The sequence below is a fragment of the Protopterus annectens genome, chromosome 1.part2 (assembly GCF_019279795.1).
Source record: "Protopterus annectens isolate FY-2018-M chromosome 1.part2, PAN1.0, whole genome shotgun sequence".
NCBI classification, from domain to species: Eukaryota; Metazoa; Chordata; order Ceratodontiformes; family Protopteridae; genus Protopterus; species Protopterus annectens.
The window spans coordinates 1,058,042,103-1,058,065,846 of record NC_056727.1 but is presented as its reverse complement, the minus strand read 5'-3'; positions in this window follow the sequence as shown (position 1 = coordinate 1,058,065,846).

Here is a 23,744-nt window from a genome sequence, read left to right as displayed (position 1 = left end):
CACCTGAGCGTTTGAGATGTTTGGGGGGCTATAATTCTCTGGTATAGATATCTCACCTTTTGGGGGGGGGGGTTTGCACTGAACCTGTCAGCAGTGGTGCACAAATGGGATCGGGGGGAAAATAACAAAATAAACCTAAATTAAGCATTCTAACTAAAATCACTATTCTGCCATGCAAGTCAATGGCAGGCAGAAGACAACATGGCCAGTAAGTAGTGGTTGCTAAGGGAGGAGGCTCAGTGTGAGACATTAGCAGGCAATCCTATGCAAATGAGGGGAATGATAGTGAATCCCAGTTTTCCCCAGCATGCTAGTCAGGTCCCAACAGCGTAAGAGTAGGAATAGCTTGGTCCAAGCCTAGGAGTTAGCTGACATCATGGGGGGGTGTGTCAGGCATACTGTAAGTGGATTGGAGCCCTGTGGCTCTGATTTGCTCCTAGCTTAGCACAGCTAAGCTAGGGGGTGTGTCTAAACCTGCCTAGCACTGTTTACATTGCCTAAGTGGGTATGCGCGCTGTGCACCGGGTTTTAAAGGAAGAAAAAAAAGGTTAAACCAGGAAATAGCAGCACTGTGCACATCTGAGTACTCTGTTTGCATTGCGTGCCCCCTGGCTTAAACAGGAAGACAATGGGAAGGGAAAACAGCAGTAGGAAGGTAATCAAGGAGAACTAGCTTAGCTAGCAGGTGAAATGTATCAGAATCAGCCAATTACACAGGCAGCAGGCCAGCCCAGCCCAGAACACTACTATAAACTAAGCAAACACCTTCCCCTCTGATTTTTCCCATACTCTACACCACCAGTGTATACAAGTGGGGAACTTTTAATAAACAAACCTACAAAATGAGAGGGGCTGCAGCAGGCAACATAGAACAATATGTGCAAGAGGCTGAGGGTGGTGAGGATGTGAATGCTGCCAATCAACCCACAGTTTGGAGATGGAGAAGAGTGTACAGACTTAGGGTAACCTATCAGGGGCTACATGAGCTGGAGATAGTGGAGTGCTATAGGATGGACAGGGACCTCATACAGCAAATTGTTGAGCTGTGCCGGCCAAACCTGACACACCAAACTGACCAAGGGGAACCCATCCCAGTAGATACCAAGGTATGTGTAGGCCTAGGAATACTAGCCACAGGTACCTCCAAAAGCTCAACTGGGGATATCATGGGGATCTCACAGGCATCAGCATCCAGAGTATTCCACCAGTTCCTGGATGCCATGTCATCACATGCTGGTGAGCACGTATATTTCCTCAACACCTGTGAGGTGTTGGCCAGCAATATGTGTCTCTTCCACCAAACAGCAGAAAACCCTGAGGTAGTGGGTGCTATAGTCTGCACACACATATGCATCAAAGTACCACCTGGTGATCAGGGTAGGGTCTATATCAACCGCAGGAGTATACCCTCCATCAACTGCCAGGTCATCTGCGATGCCCAGGGCATTATAATGAATGTGTGTGCTGGTTGCCCTGGAAGCTCTCCCAATTCCCACATTTGGCATCTGACGCAGCTGTACCAGAGATTTGTCAATGGGGACATCCCCTACAGTCACCTAGTGGGGGATGCTGGTTGCACACTGGAGCCATGGCTGATGACACCCATCAGAAATACACACACATCTGAACAAGAATGCCATAATGAGGCACACGCACAGACCAGACTTATAATAGAGCATGTGTTTGGCATGCTCAAGTCACGGTTCCAGTGTCTGGATACATCCGGTGGAGCCTTCAGTACTCACTAGCTACATGTACCCAAATTGTTATGGTATGTGCCATGCTACATAATATGATCCTGCAGAAACAGCTGCAGCAGGAACAGCACATGGCAGGGCCACACAGCCCCCCACCAATGCCAAGGCCTGCACAAGCACAGAGTGACTCGGAGGAGGAAGAACCTGAGCCTGCCGCAGTAGGCAGATGGAGGCATGCCAGTATGCTGAGGCTGGTGCAAAGAGACAATGCATAGTACATACACTGATACAGTAGGGAGCAAGGGAATGACACCTCTCTCTGACTCACACATACAGTGAAAGGGATGCCAAACATGACACTACCTGTGCTCAACCATGTATAGGGAGTGTGCTATGTGCATCCAACATAGGTAGCCCTCCAGCACCATCCTCAATCCTGGCACACCTACAAGGTAAGTCAATCAATCTACCAATTGCCAAATGGAGTAGAATGTGTCATTATCTGTATCTATGGTATGGATGTCACAACTCCACAATACTACAACCTTATATTACTCTATTCTTTAATAGATGGAGACATTCACCCCATCCCCGGCCCAAACCCTCCCCCACCATCCTCTAACTGGAACCAATACAAAACAATCCCATCACCATCAACCAAACCCTCTAAATCACTCTCAATAGCCCATGTAAACATACCTAGCATTTGCAACAAAATACCACAAATTCATGCTCTTCTAGATGCTCAGCAGTTCAACATCCTCTGCTTAACAGAAACATGGCTCAAACCCACAATAAAAGATAATGAAATCATCCCCCCAGGCTATAGTATCCTTCGACAAGACCGCTTAAATAAAAAAGGTGGAGGGGTAGCAATTCTCTATAAAACTGGACTTCAAATTAGCAAAACAATTCATAACCTACCATCAGACAACAATGTAGAAATAATTATTTCTAAATTGCAGCTTAACTCTCATAAAACAGTTAACATTATCTGCACCTATCTTCCCCCAGGTAAAAATCCTACTATACTAGAAGACTTATTAAACTGGCTTTCTTTAAATCTCCTCCAAGAAACAATACTATTAGGAGACTTTAATATTGACTGGAATTTATGTAACCACACTAATCCAACCACCCATATTAACCTGCATGGCTTCTCTCAAGCTATAAACTCCCCATCTAGAACAAATAAACTTAATAATAAAGAAAGTATCCTTGAATGGATACTAACAAATAGTCCACAGCAAAAATATACAACAGGAACTCTCCCAGATGACCTTAGCGACCACTCTCTAATATATATTATCAGACATAAAACAAGTTTTACTATCCCTACTTCAGTCAGAACAGCCCGTAGCAAAAAACATTTTGACCCTATACTGTTTCAAACCGAACTTAAGCAATGCAACTGGTCACCTCTTAAGTCTCTCCCTATAAATGAAGCAGTTAATTACTTCAATACTACTTTCCTGACAATCCTAGAACATCATGCCCCAATGCGTTCCATAAGAAGGAAAACTAAAACAGCCCAATGGCTCTCAAACAATACTAGGAAACTAATCCTTAGTAGAAATAAATCTTGGGCAAAATGGCATACCACAAAGAATACAACTGATCACCAAACTTTTAGACAACAAAGATACATGACAAAAAAAGCTATTCTACAAGATAAAAATAACTTTTATACACAACTACAACAATCATCCCTTCAACAACCACAAAAATTCTGGACTGCTATTAACACACTATTATCCCCTGGAAAAGCAGCCACGCCAAATCCACTAGGTTCTAACCCTGACTGCCCAATACAAACAGCTAATGCCTTTAATACTTTCCTTATTTCTGCTATACTAAATCTAGCAAATCAACAAAACCCTGATACCTCCAAATTACCTACTCCTAGCTCCATTCCTCCCCCCTTCCACCTCGAACCTATACCCACCTCCTATATCTCTTCTTTGCTTCAAAAATTAAAACCTACTACCCCCTCAGCTGATAAACTACCAGCAGAATACCTCCAAATAGGTACCAAAGCCATTGCCTATCCCATCTCCATACTGATCAACAGAACCATAGAAGAAGGCACTATCCCATCTATCTGGAAAATTTCACACATTATTCCTCTTTATAAAGGTGGTGACTCCATTGAGTTTTCCAACTTTCGCCCCATAGCTTTACTATCTCCACTCACAAAAATAATGGAGAAATGTTTCCACAAGCAATTACTAAACCACCTACTCCGCCATACTCTCCTAGCTAAATGTCAACATGGTTTTCGGCCATTCCACAGTACTACCACAGCCTTGCTATCCTTTACTGACTGTATCAACAAAAACCGCAACGAAAATATTCTTTCTTCAGCATTCTTTGTAGACCTGTCTAAAGCCTTTGACATGGTCAGTCATCAACTCCTCCTCCACCGTTTGAAGTCCCTCTCTCTTGATAATCCTGCTATAAACTGGTTCACATCCTATCTGGAAAACTGAAAACAAGCAGTTCTCTAGCAAAACCATCTTTCAGACCTCCTCCCCACCTCCATAGGTGTCCCACAGGGCTCTATTTTAGGTCCACTACTGTTTTCCATTTTCATAAATGACCTTCATCTCACTACCCCACATTCAACCTGCGTTCAATATGCAGATGACACAACCATCATTTGTTCTGGCTCATCCCAAACTGAACTTCATTTATTCACACAAAAAGTCTTTGCCACTATAGAGCAATGGTTCTCTAACCACTGTCTCCTCCTTAACCCAAAAAAAAAAAAAAAACTTTTGCTCTTTACACCCACTCACTTGTCTCCCTCCCTTCATTTCACGCTCACATCCAGCAATGGTACCCTTATCTCTCCAGACCCCACCACCAAACTCCTAGGAATTACAATTGACAATCAACTAAAATTTGACACTCACATAAACACAACAATAAAATCTACTAACAGAAAACTCGGATCTCTGTATAGAATCAAATCTTTCCTGACACCAGAAGCCAGAACCACAATAGCTAGAACCCATTTAATCTCTACCCTATTATATGCTTCCCCCATATACACCAATCTTTCTAAGCATAATCTTAACAAACTAGCTACATCATATAACAATATTGCCAGATTTGCTACAAACTCTCCATACAGGACTCATCACTGTCTGAATCTTAAACAACTAGGCTGGCCTAAATTACCTCACCTAATGCAATTTAACCAACTTACAATTGCCCACAAAGCCCTATACCATCCCGACAACACTCCAATGCTCTCTACCCTCATAAGACCATACAATAACCTGAGGAATCTACGCTCCTCTAAATGAATGCTGATTCATACTTCCTTATCAAATAACTTAGCAGGAGACACCATATTTTCTAATTCAGTTGGCAAAATATGGAATCTCCTACCACAAGACCTTACGACCCTAACCTCACTCCCACTATTTAAAACTAACCTAAAACTTTTCCTCTCTAACCACTGGCTTTGCTCTTGCAACAACCCTGACTAAACGTTTTTTTTCCTCTATTTATCTGATTTTTAAACTAACCTTTTCTTTTTAATTCCTAACTCTGTCACTCCTGAGTACTACTCACTATGCTTGATTGTACTAGTCACTTTTTTATACAGTCATTTTTCTAAATTTTACTTCATCTGATGCTGTAATACTCTATCTAAGTGCCTTTCTCAAATCTTTCTACTTTTTTAGTCTTTTTTAAACTATTTTCAAATTTTACATTAGATGTCTCTGTATGTTTACAGTGTGTTTATTATTACTCCACTGAAAATGGACATGTATCCAGTTGGACTAGCCCGGTCAACAAATGTAAAATAAAATAAATAAAATAAAATAAAATGTGAGCATGCAAGGGAATTGGGTGGCTGAATGTTATGGCAGCAGATAGTAGACACCCATAGTGGCAGCATGACATCTGTAACTGGAGTCACCATAGTAGCCAGTACTACACAGGGTGACAAAACCCACTACAGGAAATGTGCTGGGCAACATGTGTGTCCATATGACTCACACATGCCAATCAAGGACGTTCACATACCCAACAACAGTCTCAGCCAGCAGGACAGGTGTAGACAAACCCAAACAGAGCCTGTGCTATGACCTCTGAATGATGCCTATGGGTAACCTCCCCTCCAGCTCTACATAGACAGACTACAGCAGGTCAGGCAGTGGGATGTTAGTTCTGAAGGGTTGGAAGTCAGACACTAATATGTAGGGCAACCAAAGCTAAGACCTGTAGTACATTGATATGCCACTAGTCAGTATGATAGGTTAGAATACAGAATGAAATGGAATACCTGACATATCAGTACAGTCATAGCAAATGTGTGCATGTGCCAGGTGTGCCCCCACCATCCTATGTAGATATGTAGAAATGGTAAGGAGTGCCCCCCCACTCCCATGTAGATAGGTAGAAAAAGTCAGGTGTGCCCCCCCCAATCTTGTGTAGAAATGTAGTAACAGTCAGGTGTGCCCCCCCCCCCAATCCTGTGTAGAAATGCAAAAACAGTCAGGTGTGGCCCCCCACACCATATGTAGAAATGTAGCAACAGTCAGGTGTGCCCCCCACACTCCCATGTAGACATGTAAAACAGTCAGGTGTACCCCCTCCCCCAATCCTGTGTAGAAATGTAGTAACAGTCAGGTCAGTCCCCCCAGTCCTGTGTAGAAATTTAGTAACATGTATGATTAGGTATAAAGTGAGTGAAGCACAGATGGCCAGAGGTTGCCAAGGTAGCAGGATAGTTTGTAGCATTTGTACAATATGCAGGTCTGAGTGTGTTAGGATGGTGTGTGTTTCATAATGTGTGAGAGTGGTCAGTATGTATGCATGTTGAGGTAAGACCTGGTGGCCATTGCCCACTACTGCTGATAACAGGGACAAGTCCTCACGACTACAGTGCCAAAGAAAATCCCCACCAGTATAACACATGCAAGCAGTAAGCCATTGTAAATGTATGGTGGGAATATCTGTCACCATCAGAAAGACTGACATAGCATGGCTGTTGGGCTAGATATACAAGCAGTACACATGGGAAAGTACCCCAGACATATGGTATATATTGTGTCACTGTGAAATGGTGACACCCTTCGAGTTGTACATATAGGTATGCATCACAGTAACATGACCTGTAGTAGGGGATACCGGTGAGGTCTGCCTGAACACCTGAAAATCACAGAGGAGGTAGGACTGATGTATAGGAAATCAGCTGATGTACCCGCATATGCCAGCATAACTGTAATGACCCATGCATATCTGTGTGTCAGATGCAAGTAGGGGTTGTCAGGGTGGCCTAATGGATAAGGTGATTGCCTTACAAACATAAGGTGCAGGGTGTGAGTCTCACAAGGGATAATTGGCTAGGCTTAAAATGTCTTGCAAGGGCAGCTAGCCTAGTACTAATTTATGAACCTATGAATCTATGAAAAAATAGCACACATGCACCCAGCCACACAAACACCACCCACAAGCACCTCTCTGGCAATAACCCTGCTGTGGGAATGGGTACAGTATGACCCCACCTGTATATGGCAATAGAGAAAGATTGCAGCATGCAGTGCAGGTTTCCCATGCAGGTGTGTCCTTAGCTGTAGGTAGCACCCTGCCAGCATCCACACCACCTGATCAAGACTGATAGAAGGTATTGGTATAAACAACTATCATATCTACCCTGTCACCCCAGTGGAATATACTGTATGGTGGTCTGGGACTGTGGGACTGACAGAATCCAACAGCCTGCCATATCTGGCCTGCATCAACACATAATGCCCCACAGGTGCCTGCCAAAAGTCCATGTCTCTCACGTACTGCCAATGCATGTTATGTCATGGACACCCAAATAACAACATAATGCACTCCATTTAAGCCATATGCAAGGCCATGTGGACAAACCAAAGTAATATGTCCACCATATTCCACTGCATGAACTGTAGACCAACACTAACACACACCTGTGATGTGGTGATACCCTTAGGGAAAGTATCACAGAATGTATGCATAATGTATGGAAGAGGTTAGAATAACAGAGGGTGGTGTGGGAGCATGGGCAGCATGGAATGTGCAGAGTCTCAGATCAAGCTGAGTGCGCATGATCCCTGGCTGCAAACACATAAATGGGTGGCTACACACCTGCCCATACACCACAATAGAGTAAATGTCCTGAGCCATGGCCCCTGACTCTGGCTAACATGTGTAAATGTGTACAGCTGTGAGGCATTGCCACAGCAAGATAAGGCCATACTGCCATGTTGATGGGCGGACAATTATGGGATCCTCTGCCAGCACTGTACCAAGGTGCTGAACTGGATACACAAACCCAGCACCAAGTGTCTGCAGCTCCCCCTCCTGAATGGCATAACTTACCATGAATACGTAGGTTTCTGCCCACAATATCGGACACAGCTGCAGTCATCCTTGTCCCACAAGTCATCACTGTGAGCAAGAATGTCCATCTGACTACATGAGGACAGAAAACATCACTGTGTCTAACAGTACACATGTCTGAATATCTCTGCTAACAGCAGTACCATGCAGCTGAAGCAGCACAGACACAATCACCTACAGTACATACTATTCCCTGCACAGTTTGTCCCCATATTGCCAAATGACTGATGAATACCCTGCAGAAACAGTATGCTACCTGTAAGTGTACAACACAAATGTCTGCACTGCAGTACAAATGACCTGGAATCAATCCTCACATTCAATACAAAAGGGCATACTGGGCATGCTCACACACTTAGAGAAATGAGGGCAATGTCAGCCAACAATATACTGAAGGCCATGTCTGCAAACAACAGCGGGACAGACATATCTGGCATTTACAGATGTTAGTGCAGACACTCCTCAGTATGCAGCACTCATGCTTTGCACACACTCTGGATTTATTTATTTTTATTATTTATTTATTTGCAGTTGGTTTACCAGGATATTCCATTGGGCCAAAAAGAACCCGTTTTCAATGGAGTCCTGGGGAGAAAAGCTCCAAAAATCAGGCAGATTAGGTACATACAAGATTACTACTAAAATTATACAAAAGTAAAAGATAAAACATTATGGTCAAAATTTACAAGCATTCAAAACAATACAATACAATGAGGATTAATGTGAGGTAAACATGATGAGACAGTGATGTTATATTACAATATGGAGTGGTTTTTCAGTAGGCACATAAGATTTGTTAGGTAAAGTGCGGTAATCATATGTTTATGAGGGGTGAGAGCAAGAGCATTCCCATTGGGACTTTAGATGTGTATGAAGAGATTTTTTGAACATGTGCTGGTTGGAGGTGGTGCGTATGGATGGTGGGAGTGAGTTCCAAAGGTGGGCTAGGTTAAAGGATAGTAGGTGTTTGCCTGGGGGATGGGATGGTTTATGAACTTCTAGTAGGTTTTGATTGTTAGATCTTAAGACTCTATTTGGTAGGTGCATTTTAAAGGCAGAAGATAGGGAGGGACAAAGAGAGGGGCTGAGAATGAGCTTATGAGCTAAAGTCAGTTGTATATATGTGAGGTGATTGGGTAGTTCAAGCCAATTTAGTTTTAGGAGAGAGGAACAGTGATGGGTGGATGATCTATGGCTGTTAGCGAATTTGGCGATTTTATTATAGCAGGAAGCAAGCTGGTTTTTTAGAGAGGTCTGCAGATTAGTTAACAATGGAGCCCCATAGAGGAGGGAGGGGATAAGAAAGGAGGAAGTGAGATAGGAATATATAGAGAAGGAGATAGGATAGGAATACAGGCATATATCCAAGGACAGCACACTATAATAAGCCAAAAGTAGACATACACAGATGTGTGGAATAGAGTGACTGATACAAGGGGCCATCCTTTATGAGGCCTGTCCCACACAGCACACAGCCAAATGGCTACAACCACATGAGGTTCAGATGTCACCCACTTTTGACCTTAGCCACTGGTATCTGTCAGCATGATGGACTATGTGGTGCAAGTGCTAGCTATGCAACATGACTGTACAAGGAAGTAGTCATCTAACAGCTGTATACACGTACTTGTGGAATATAACCTGCTTGTGCCCGCATGTGGTGTATCAACTTCTAGATGAATGGTTTATTGCCCATGCTCACACGCTGCCCTCCCCATAGCTGTACTATGACAAGCCTGCCGAGGTCATCCACTTTAAAATACACCCTTGTGAAAGGTGTAGGCCAGTAATCTCTGTGGCGCTTCCTATAACTGTGTACTACTGTAGTGTGATAAACTGGTTAGGTAGGAAATCTAATCCCAGGCATAGCAACTGTGTGTGTGTGTGTGTGTGTGTGTGTGTGTGTGTGTGTGTGTGTGTGTGTGTGTGTGTGTGTGTGTTTGTGTAGAGAGCAATGCTTTTTAGGCTAGTCACCCTCACTACAATTCAAATGCCCTACTTTGTCAATGCTGCTGATGTCATACACTGTGAAATACACCTTTTGAAAAGATGCGACCCCATAATCTCTGTGGCGTGTCCTATACCTGCATACTGCTGTAGTGTACTAAACTAGTTAGGTAGGAGTTCTAATCCAAGACATGGCAACTGTGTGTGTGTGTGTGTGTGTGTGTGTGTGTGTGTGTGTGTGTGTGTGTGTGTGTGTGTGTGTGTGTCACCGTCTGTGTAGTGGCCAATGCTTTTTAGGCTAGTCACACTCACTACAATTCAAATGCCCTACTTTGTCAAGGCTGCTGATGTCATACACTGTGAAATACACCTTTTGGAAAACTGCAGCCCAGTAATCTCCATGGCGTGTCCTATACCTGCATACTGCTGTAGTGCAATAAACTAGTTAGGTAGGAGTTCTAATCCCAGACATGGCAACTGTGTGTGTATGTGTTACCGTCTGTGTAGAGATCAATGCTTTTTAGGCTAGGCACACTCACACCAATTCAAATGCCCTACTTTGTCAAGGCTGCTGATGTCATACACTGTAAAATACACCTTTCAGAAAGGTGTAGCCCAGTAATCTCCATGGCGTGTCAAATAACTACATACTGCTGTAGTGTGATCAACTAGTTAGGTAGGAGTTCTAATCACAGACATGACAAGTGCATGTGTGTGTGTGTGTGTGTGTGTGTGTGTGTGTGTGTGTGTGTGTGTGTGTGTGTGTGTGTGTGTGTGTCTGTGTGTGTGTGTCTGTGTAAGGAGCAATGCATTTTAGCATAGCCAAACTCACTACAATTCAAATGCCCTACTTTGGCAATCCTGCTGATGTCATTCATTGTGAAATACACCTTTGGGGAAGGAACTCTCCAGTAATCCCCATAGTGCGTCCTATAACAGCTTCATGCTGTAATGTGATATACACCTCTGTTAGGTGTTCTATACCCACATGTTGGTTGTGGATGTTTTGTGTGTGTTTCAATGCCTGTGTAGGGAGCAATGCATTTTAGCCTAGCCACACTCACTACAATTCAAATGCCCTACTTTGGCAATCCTGCTGATGTCATTCATTGTGAAATACACCTTTGGGGAAGGAGTTTTCCAGTAATCCTCATGGTGTGTCCTATAACAACATCATGCTGTAGTGTGATATAAAACTTTGGTATGGGTGTATATACCCACACATGTCATTTGTGGATGTTTTGTGTGTGTGTTTCAATGTCTGTGTAGGGAGCAATGCATTTTAGCCTAGCCATACTCACTACAATTCAAATGCCTTACATTGGCAATCCTGCTGATGTCATTCATTGTGAAATGCACCTTTGGGGAAAGAGGTCTCCAGTAATCACCGTAGCTTGTACTATAACTGTGTAGTGTAATAAACTACTTAGGTAGGAATTTTAATCCCAGACATGACAGGTGTGTGTGTGTCTGTGTTTGTAACTTGTATCCTGTGTGGAGGTGGTTGTGAGTATGTAACTACTGGGCCCAATGTGGAGGTGGTTGTGAGTGTGTAACTACTGGGCCCAATGTGGAGTGGGTTTTGCAAATGTCTTATATGGTGGCCCTAGTATATATCACAGGGTCCACTGTACAGGGATAACAGATGTGAAATAGCTGAGAGCCTGGGGTGCAAATCCACACCCATACATGTGACATCAAGGCCAGGCAAACAAAATTAGCAACTCTAGTATTATCCAGAGAACACTCTCAACCCATGTCTTATACACACACACACACACACACACACACACACACACACACACACACACACACACACACACACACACACACACTTGCCTAGGCAACAGCCACTATGTTGGTAGTACACTGCATATTGCCCACTGATAGTAACTATGGAGTGATTGTAGTGGGCTACAGAGAGCATGGCACCCTGTCCATCTGTCCAATAGGCACGTATATGCAAACAGTGCACCTTCCACATGTTCCCCACTGGACACCTGTAACACCTGTGGTGCCAGCAAATGTGACCCACAAAGGACATACCATGCCTGAAAACATGCCCTGTATGGACAGATGCCACTGACACCAGGGAATGCCATTAGCATGCTATCAATGTAGGTGCAGGGTAAACCTGCTGTCCATTACCAGTTCCCACCACATGAAGCCAGGACTGGCACATCTGATGATAATCTCTGTACACAACATGGGCCAGACACCCCAGGTACAGTTCCACATGTCACTGTACATGCATGTGGAAGGTGTGCATATCCCAGACACTTTCCATGTCTTGGACTAAGGAACACATACATGGCAAGCAATGCACAAAATTGGCCGCATGCAATAGTCACCCAGGCTACTGGATGGTGAATACAATACCCACCTGTGTGGGCAAATCCAGAAACTACACCCCTGAGCCACAATGCAGACCATTGTCATGTGGCCTGATGCCAAGGTATACCCATCACCTAGCCTTGTATAGCCTTTCTGGCACAGTCCACCACTACACACTCGTGAAGCAATGCACCCATGCATGTCTTTAATGGCAGTGTGTGTGTGTGTGTGTGTGTGTGTGTGTGTGTGTGTGTGTGTGTGTGTGTGTGTGTGTGTGTGTGTGTGTGTGTGTGTGTGTGTGTGTGTGTGTGTGTGTGTGTGTGTGTGTGTGTGTGTGTGCGTGTGTGTGTGTGTGTGTGTGTGTGTGTGTGTGTGTGTGTGTGTGTGTGTGTTGTATGATGCGTTTGATCACATTCACACTCACTACATTCCACACTGGCATACTGAAGCATGCTGTCTGATGTCAGACACCTCCCCATACCCTTTGCCCATATAACTTCCGTATGACCCCTGTGGTGCATGTGATACCTGCACAGTAATGTGTTGTGGCAATCTCACTAGTGATGAGTTATATTCCTGGCCCTGCCAAGTGTGTCAATGTGTGTGCGTCCCTGTGAGAGAGTGGCTGTGTTGACACTGGCACCTGTTCATGTGGACAGGCACGTGTACTACGCCTACTGTATAGCTACCGTATCCCTGTTTCAGATGTCACTCACCATCACATATACGTTCTGAGGGCTCCTCAACATGTAACCTGTGTGGCGCATCCAATAACATCATAGAAATGTGATAGCACTATATAGTTGAAAACACAAGAGGCCAGCATGTGCCGCTATGAATAATTTAATATATAATAACTAGACTTGAGGCATGAAATGCCACTAAACATATATAATCTTATTCAAACCAGTTTCGGCTTTACAGCCTTCCTCAGTGAAAAGCATTTCACATCCATACAACACTCATGAATATTTATACATACCAGCAACCAATAGAAAAATGGTACGATCCAACCCTAAGGCTGGTGATTCTATTAGTATATAATACATATATACAAAAAAGTCTTGTCATTAAGATGAAATACTTGTAAGGTCACTTATACATGAAACATAAAACAAACAAAAAGTATGAGTTTATATTTATTTATATATATATATATATATATATATATATATAAGAAATAAAAAAATTAAATAAATAAGGAACCTGTAAATAATGTATTGTAGTGGGGATATATAACAAATCATAAGGTCCTCAGTACCATAGGAATAGGTATATTATATGGTTATTAAGTAGTAATTCACAAAAACAGGAATGCATGGCTTATAGTAGATCCAAAGAATAAACTAATATGATTCATAAAAATCACATATCTGCTGTACGTAACCCTCAGTACCATAGAAATAGGTATATTATATGGTTATTAAGTAGTAATTCACAAAGACAGGAATGTATTGCTTAAAGTAGATCCAGAGAATAAACTAATATGATTTTTAAAAATCACATATCTGCTGTATATAACCCTGGGTCTTATGATGTACCATGTATCTGTTACATAATATAAGTACAAGAACTATTCCATTGTTTGAATACACAATTGTTCCAATATTTTGGAATATGATCCCATTTAATAATAAACATCTCTACTGGCAATGATATGTTATAGCTTATAAAGTTAACAAATATATAACCGGACCATATAGCCTGTAATATTATGAAAATGCATGGCATGAGCTATTAATGTCTTAGGATGTATAATTCATAAATCAATATAATCCCAACTCTTCAGGCTAATTCCGGTATTAACAATCATTCCAAATTATAAATGGTCATTAAAGCCAGGGGGAATAAGATCCCAAAGGTGAATAATCCAATATTTCTCTTTGTGGTTCAAAATACTGTGCCACCCCTGTTGATTACTCCTATCTCCAGTGATTTTATCTATAATCATGAACATAAATTTGGCATTATGATGTTTAGCAGTGTGTCGATACAGAGCATTGGTCTCTTTCTTGTTCTTGATATCACTATTATGTTCCCCCATCCTAACTCTTAGTGAGCATGATGTTCGCCCAACATAAAATGCTGAACATTGAAATGTTGCCAGGTATATGACCCAACTGCTGCTGCAATTACCAAAAACTCTAAGGTCATATACTCTACTCATATTAGCACTCGTAAATTGTTTTAATTTACTTACTTGATTACAAGATGTAGAGTGGCCACATGGAAAGGTGCCCAAAAGTTGGTCTCCAGAGATAGTCATCTGTTTGTAGATGGCACTCCCACTTTCTTTGTGTTTATAATGTGAAAATAATGCTCCTAGGGTTTTGCCCCGTCTATAAGAAAACTGGCATTTTGGGCCCAAAACATCTCTGATATGATCATTAGCTAGTAGTATGTTCCAATTTGCATCAAGGGTGCTTCAAAAAACATTGTGGTTTCTACCATATGTGGTGACAACCCTTAATGAAGATTCCTGTTTTGTCGATTGGCATGTCTTGTATTCCAGTAGTGTGTTCCTGTCCTGCTTATCTGACCATATGCTGGCTGACATAATGTCAAATTGGTGATATCCTCTGTCCAAAAATCTGTTTTGGAGATCCACTTTGGCTTCTTCAAAATCCCTCTTGGAAGAACTGATACATTTGATCCTGAGAAATTGTGATTTTGGTATGTTGCGGATGGTGTGGCGCGGATGCATACTGAATGCATGGTGTAAAGTGTTGTATTGTGGATATTTCCTATGAATTTTAGTACTCAGTGTATGATCATTATTCCTGTAGACTGTTACATCCAAGAAGTCAATGGTTTTGGAGTTGTATGTTATAGTGAATTGTATGCCCCAAATGTTACTAATGAGATATTCCACAAACTCCTGTAGATATATAGGATCCGCATGCCACACCATCCAACAATCATCTAGGTATCTACGCCATATATCAGTTTCTACCATATATATGTTATGGAGTGGATTATATATCAGACATTCTTCTAAGTATGCCATAAATAGATCGGCGTATATGGGGGCAAAAGATGCCCCCATAGCAGTACCTTGAAGTTGCCAGTAGCATTCTCCTTGAAAGTAAAAAACATTTTTATTAAGCACATGTTCAGCCATGCAAATGATCAATGTATTAAGGCCTGGTGGATATAGGTTGGCATGTTCTAACCAATATTGCAGAGCCTGCAACCCTGCCCAATGGGGTATGCTGGTATACAGTGATTTTACATCCAACGTGCACATGAGCCAATGTGATTCCAATTGAGTATCTTGTATGATTTGTAAGAACTGAGTCGTGTCCTGTATTCTGGCCCTAACCTCTTTCAATAATGGTTTAAGTTGTTGTGTCAAAAACATGGAGAGTGGTTCTGTAAGTGAGCCAATGCCTGACACAATAGGTCTACCTGATGGTTTGGAAATAGATTTATGAATTTTGGGAAGCAGGTAAAGAATTTGTTTCTGAGGGTCCATCACTGTGAGATGTTTGGCCGTGTTTTGGGTAATAATGCCTTCTTCCTCAGCCAAGTTCAAAAATGCGTCAATTTCTTTTTTAAAATTAGTAGTGAGATCTATAGACATATGCATGTAGCATATAGTATCCGATAGTTGTTCCAAGCCTTCCTTGAGATAATAACTCATATTCAAGATCACAACCTCCCCTCCTTTATCAGCCGGTAGTATTGCTATATTGTGATTGTTTCTTAATTCAGCTAAAGCCATTTTTTCGGATGTGGTAATGTTTTGACCCATGATACGTGATTCAAAATGTGGAAAATGTAGCTCCCTTAAGGGTTTGTGAGGTTTGATCTGTAAAAAATATTTTAAGATTAAGGTTACGGCAAAAATCCATGACATCAGATACAATGTTGTATTCATCACAAAAGAAACTTGGTACAAATCCCAAACCTTTATTCAGTACCTCTTTTGTTCGTCAGTCAAAATAACATCAGACAAATTTAACACATTTTTGTATTTGGGTTCTATTGTCTCAATAGGGTTTCTATCAATCCCTCCACTGAGTCTGTTCTGCTTCCCATATTTATGTTTGCGGCCAACTCGCCACCTTTTTCCCCTTCTAAAGGGAGTGTGGAGTTGGACCTTTTTCGCATTGGTGACTCTTGGAACTGGACACTCTCACTATCGGTGTAGGAGGATTCCTCCCCCGAGGTACTGGCCAAAGATTTATCATTATGTTTCAGGATGATCCTGGGTCTTTTTTTGGTTCTGCCCCTTGCCAACCCTTGATTCATATCCATAAATCTGACAGATCTATGGGTGTCAAATGGACGTCCCCTTTTATAGTCCATGATATCCCTATTAAATTTTTTTATTTTTCTATCTTTGGTTAGTTTCTCATAAGAAGCAAATTCTTTGGTCAACCTGACCACAAAACATTCATATGTGGAGAGTGACTGATATTTTTTACATTCCTCACAGATGGTTTTGACTTCTAATAGATTAGTATCAATAATTCTTTCATAATAGGAGGCCAAAATTTTAACAAACATCATAGATCCCTCTTGCAATGCCTGATTCCATTCTGTGGTTAGTCTCTGTTCAGATCTACTAACCATGGGCTGCAGTCTTATCCTGAGACCTCTAGGGGCCATATCCTTATGAATATACACACAAAACAATCTCAGATGCCAAATATTGGCTCTAAGATTTTTTAATCCCTTGCTAAGATTCTGAAAAGCCAAATCACATCCATTGGATGTATTAATATTTGTATTATTAGGATTATTGCTTGAGACGTGGTCTACACCAAACACTCCTATATCGTCTCGATCAGCACATAATCCTTGGAGGATATTATCCAAATCCATAGTTATAAATATGATCCAGAAACCAAAAAGAATAAGACAAATGGGCTGAATTCAGGTGAACTGATCAGACTGTCCAAAGAGTTGTGCCCAAAAATTCTGTAACAGTACTCCAAAACAAACAAATCAAGATAGGGTATACCTCGGCTGCCAGGGTCTAACAAACTCAATGAGATATGTAATAGGTATTAGGCTGAGGGCAGAACCAGAAAATTGCCGGGCCAAATCAAAAACACATGACTATAATATTTATGTCAGATGTCATAAATATTTGACAGTAGGTGTGACATTGGTGTCATAACAATTGTCTATAAACAATTGTTCAAAATTTCAATAATGAATTGACTTATCATATATACTCCAGTTTTTATAATTCCACCATATATAAACAAACAGTAGATATTCGAAACATATGTTGGTCCTATCCCTAATATTTTAGCACTTAATCCAATATACATATGTGTGAAGCTATAAATGCTATATCTGAGTGGACTGAATAATCAAATAATCACTGGTCTTGTAAATCTAGATTGTCCGTCCTTTTTAGCTGCAGCCCCAAGATTCATGTGGTTACCCAATATGTGTATACCAGTCTAAATATCTAGATAGTAATCAATCTTATATAGAGTAGAGTCAACTCATTATTGAAATTTTGAACAATTGTTTATAGACAATTTTTATGACACCAACGTCACACCTACTGTCAAATATTTATGTATTAATACATCTGATGGATGTGATTTGGCTTTTCAGAATCTTAGCAAGGGATTAAAAAATCTTAGAGCGAATATTTGGCATCTGAGATTGTTTTGTGCATATATTCATAAGGACATGGCCCCTAGAGGTCTCAGGATAAGACTGCAGCCCATGGTTAGTAGATCTGAACAGAGACTAACTGCAGAATAGAATCAGGCATTGCAAGAGGGATCTATGATGTTTGTTAAAATTTTGGCCTCCTATTATGAAAGAATTATTGATACTAATCTATTAGAAGTCAAAACCATCTGTGAGGAATTTAAAAAATATCAGTCACTCTGCACAAATAAATGTTTTGTGGTCAGGCTGTCCAAAGAATTGGCTTCTTATGAGAAACTAACCAAAGATAGAAAAATTAAAAAATGTAATAGGGATATCATGGACTATAAAAGGGAACGTCCATTTGACACCCATAGATCTGTCAGATTTATGGATACGAATCAAGGGATGAAAAGGGGCAGAACCAGAAAAAGACCCAAGTCCATCCTGAAACATAATGATAAATCTTTGGTCAGTACCTCGGGGGAGGAATCCTCCTAAACCGATAGTGAGAGTGTCCAGTTCCAAGAGTCACCAATGCGAAAAAGATCCAACTACACACTCCCTTTAGAAGGGGAAAAAGGCAGTGGGGTGGCCGCAAACATAAATATGGGAAGCAGAACAGACTCGGTGGAGGGATGGATAGAAAACCTATTGAGACAATAGAACCCAAATACAAAAATGTGTTAAATTTTCTGATGTTGTTTTGACTGAAGAACAAGAGGTGTTACTGAATAAAGGTTTGGGATTTGTACCAAGTTTCATTTGTGATGAATACAACATTGTATCTGATGTCATGGATTTTTGCCGTAACCTTAATCTTAAAATATTTTTTTCAGATCAAACCTCACAAACCCTTAAGGGATCTACATTTTCCACATTTTGAATCACGTATCATGGGTCAAAACATTACCACATCTGAAAAAATGGCTTTAGCTGAATTAAGAAACAATCACAATATAGCAATACTACCGGCTGATAAAGGAGGGGAGGTTGTGATCTTGAATATGAGTTATTATCTCAAGGAAGGCTTGGAACAACTATCGGATACCATATGCTACATGCATATGTCTATAGATCCCACTACTAATTTTAAAAAAGAAATTGACACATTTTTGAACTTGGCTGAGGAAGAAGGCATTATTACCCAAAACACGGCCAAACATCTCACAGTGATGGACCCTCAGAAACAAATTCTGTACCTGCTTCCCAAAATTCATCAATCTATTTCCAAACCACTAGGTAGACCTATTGTGTCAGGCACTGGCTCACTTACAGAACCATTCTCCATGTTTTTGACACAACTTAAACCATTATTGAAAGAGGTTAGGGCCAGAATACAGGACACGACTCAGTTCTTACAAATCATACAAGATACTCAATTGGAACCACATTGGCTCATGTGCATGTTGGATGTAAAATCACTGTATATCAGCATACCCCATTGGGCAGGGTTGCAGGTTCTGCAATATTGGTCAGAACATGCCAACCTATATCCACCAGGCCTTAATACATTGATCATTTGCATGGCTGAACATGTGCTTAATAAAAATGTTTTTTTACTTTCAAGGAGAATGCTACTGGCAACTTCAAGCTACTGCTATGGGGGCATCTTTTGCCCCCATATACACCGATCTATTTATGGCATACTTAGAAGAATGCCTGATATATAATCCACTCCATAACATATATATGGTAGAAATTGATATATGGCGTAGATACCTACATGATTGTTGGATGACGTGGTGTGCTGATCCTATATATCTACAGGAGTTTGTGGAATATCTCAATAGTAACATTTGTGGCATACAATTCACTATAACATACAACTCCAAAACCATTGACTTCTTGGATGTAACAGTCTACAGGAATAATGATCATACATTGAGTACTAAAATTCATAGGAAATATCCACAATACAATACTTTACTCCATGCATCCAGTATGTATCCATGCCACACCATCCGCAACATACCAAAATCCCAATTTCTCAGGATCAAATGTATCAGTTCTTCCAAGAGGAATTTTGAAGAAGCCAAAGTGGATCTCCAAAACAGATTTTTGGACAGGGGATATCACCAATTTGACATTATGTCAGCCAGCATGTGGTCAGTTAAGCAGGACAGGAACTCACTACTGGAATACAAGACATGCCAATCGACAAAACAGGAATCTTCATTAAGGTTTGTCACCACATATGGTTAAAACCACAATGTTTTTTGAAGCACCCTTGATGCAAATTGAAACATACTACTAGCTAATGATCATCTCAGAGATGTTTTGGGCCCAAAATGCCAGTTTTCTTATAGACAGGGCAAATCCCTAGGAGCATTATTCTCACATTATAAACAAAAAGAAAGTGGGGGCGCCATCTACAAACAGATGACTATCTCTGGAGACCAACTTTTGGGCACCTTTCCATGTGGCCACTGTACATCTTGTAATCAAGTAAGTAAATTAAAACAATTTACGAGTGCTAATACTAGTAGAGTCTATGACCTTAGAGTTTTTGGTAATTGCAGCAGCAGGTGGTTCATATACCTGGCAACATGTCAATGCTCAGCATTTTATGTTGGGCAAACATCACGCTCACTAAGAGTTAGGATGGGGGAACATAAAAGTGATATCAGGAACAAGAAAGAGACCAATGCTCTGTATCAACACACTGCTAAACATCATAGTGCCAAATTTATGATCATGATTAGAGATAAAATCACTGGAGATAGGAGTAATCAACAGGGGTGGCACAGTATTTTGAACCACAAAGAGAAATATTGGATTATTCACCTTGGGGCTCTCTTTTCCCCTGGCCTTAATGACCATTTATAATTTGGAATGATTGTTAATACTGGAATTAGCCTGAAGAGTTGGGATTATATTGATTTATGAATCATACATCCTAAGATATTAATAGCTCATGCCATGCATTTTCATAATATTACAGGCTATATGGTCCGGTTATATATTAGTTAACGTTATAAGCTATAACATATCATTGCCAGTAGAGATGTTTATTATTAAATGGGATCATATTCCAAAATATTGGACAATTGTGTGTTCAACCAATGGAATAGTTCTTGTACATATATTATGTAACAGATATATGGTACATCATAGGACCCAGGGTTACATACAGCAGATATGTGATTTTTATAAATCATATCAGTTTATTCTCTGGATCTACTTTAAGCCATACATTCCTGTTTTTGTGAATTACTACTTAATAACCATATAATATACCTATTTCTATGGTACTGAGGGTTACATACAGCAGATATGTGATTTTTATGAATCATACTAGTTTATTCTTTGGATCTACTTTAAGCCATGCATTCCTGTTTTTGTGAATTACTACTTAATAATCATATAATATACCTATTCCTATGGTACTGAGGACCTTATGATTTGTTATATATTCCCACTACAATACAATATTTACAGGTTCCTTATTTATTTCATTTTTTATTCTTTATTTCTTATTATATATATATATATATATATATATATATATATATATATATATATATATATATATATACTATATATATATATATATATATATATATATATATATTAATATATACATACTCATACTTTTTGTTTGTTTTATGGCTCATGTATAAGTGAAATTACAAGTATTTCATCTTGATGATGAGACTTTTTTGTATATATGTATTATATACTAATAGAAACACCAGCCTTAGGGTTGGATTGTACCATTTTTCTATTGGTTGCTGGTATGTATAAATATTCATGAGTGTTGTATGGATGTGAAATGCTTTTCACTGAGGAAGGCTGTAAAGCCGAAACCGGTTTGAATAAGATTATGTATGTTTAGTGGCATTTCATGCCTCAAGTCTAGTTATTATATATTAAATTATTCATAGCTGCACATGCTGGCCTCTTGTGTTTTCTTCTGTATTGTTTTGTCTGGGCATACCGTACTGGCGAGGCGTGGGGTTTACACAGTACTACATAGTCATCAGTGGTTTGATACCCTGTGCTGGTAGGTGTGTGACACAAACATGCTGAAGTTTTACTCTCCCACCCCTCCCTGACTTGTCTTTGTCTCTGTCTGCCTTTCTCACTCCCTCTCTGGTGAATGTGAAGACCTACACCCGCTTTGCTTAGGCAGCAGCATGTGTATTTTAAGTGATGCTCATGATCAGCTGATGGCCTCTGCATGAATTGCAGACCTCGTCTAGCTGATTGCATGTGGAACACCTGTGGTAACATTCCCATAGCCAATTGCATGGAAAAACACTCCAATATCTAGGAACAGCATGTTGGTGTTGGGCATTTGCAGTCACTGTGAGCGGGAACTCAATCTGTTGTTTGGCAAACAGCATCTCAGGTGAATTGGGGATTTACCTCTAACAGCATACACTGTGGAAACAGGGCAACACACAGGAGGGGGATGTGCCTGACCTGACTACAGACTGTAAGTGCTGCTATACTGCATTTGTAATAATGTTGGTTTAACAGGGTGTGTGTGGATATGGCTGTCCTACACGTTTTAATACCTGCCATGTCAGTACTATGTTTATGAGGAATCCCCATCTGTAGTGTCATATGAAGACTGGGCAGTGTGTGGTGCCTTTGGTTTCCTGTGTTACCCACAGAACATCTATCTGTGAACTGCAGAAGGTAGTGTGATGATTGCAGTCTGTAGATGGTGAAAGCAGTGACAGTTATTGACTTCATATCCCTCATAGGACATATGTTGCAACAAACCCTGTTACAACAGTAAATGTATGAGGTTATCAGAGCTAAATGTCAATACTGACCCTGTGTATGTGCTTCCAGCCACAACTCTGTCAACCTTTGTACATATGTCATGCAGTACGAGGTGTATATGTGCTGTACAACATAATTAGTGACATCATATCTGAAAACAAGCCAGTGAGATATCAGACTGCACACATGTTATGTGTAGTAGGGGTTATATTTGATGACATAACTTGGACATTCTATTGTTGTGTGTACAGTACTGAGGTCTGTGTACTTATGGTGAATGTCAACAGTGTGTGTATTGTTAATATGTACTTTGGCCTTTGTACAGACTGTGGTAGATGTCATTGTTCTTCGTCCTGTCCTATCTGTTACATGCTGCTCCACTGTATGTTACCGTATCAGCTTACATGTTTGTATGGCCATACACACACATGTACCATACCACAGACAGACATTGGACCACACTGTGTAGCAGCCCAATATATGTAGGGTTAGTGTGTGAGTGGCACATATGAGGATGGTGTTGAACTGATAGTCCATATTCTGTAATATTATGCTAGCTTGTCATATGTCGCTGTGACTGTGTTCACCTTGGTTGTGGTTATGCACTTTCACACAGGTGTGTCTTACCCTGTGCTGTGACATGCCTGCAGAGCCTGTTATATATGCAGGTACATGTGCATTCCTCCATAGGAAATGTAGGCCAGTGTTGTGCCAGTCTGCCTGTAGCCTGCACAGTGCTTTATTACATTCCTAGCAGCTTAGTGAACTTACCCAGTGAGATGTCATGTTCAGATACTTGCCAGATGTACTGCTGCCGGGCCTCCCTTAACAGTCATGTATGTCAGACAGAGCAGTGGGATGCTGTACATATGTATGTCAATATCTAGTGGGTAGTATGTGGCCATGGCACCTCTGCACCAGTGGTTATTATGTGTCAGGGCAGATAGGGGTGTGTGAATGCATAACCTATGGGATCAAATGTATACCAGTCATTACGTGTTATACCCATCTACATGGCTG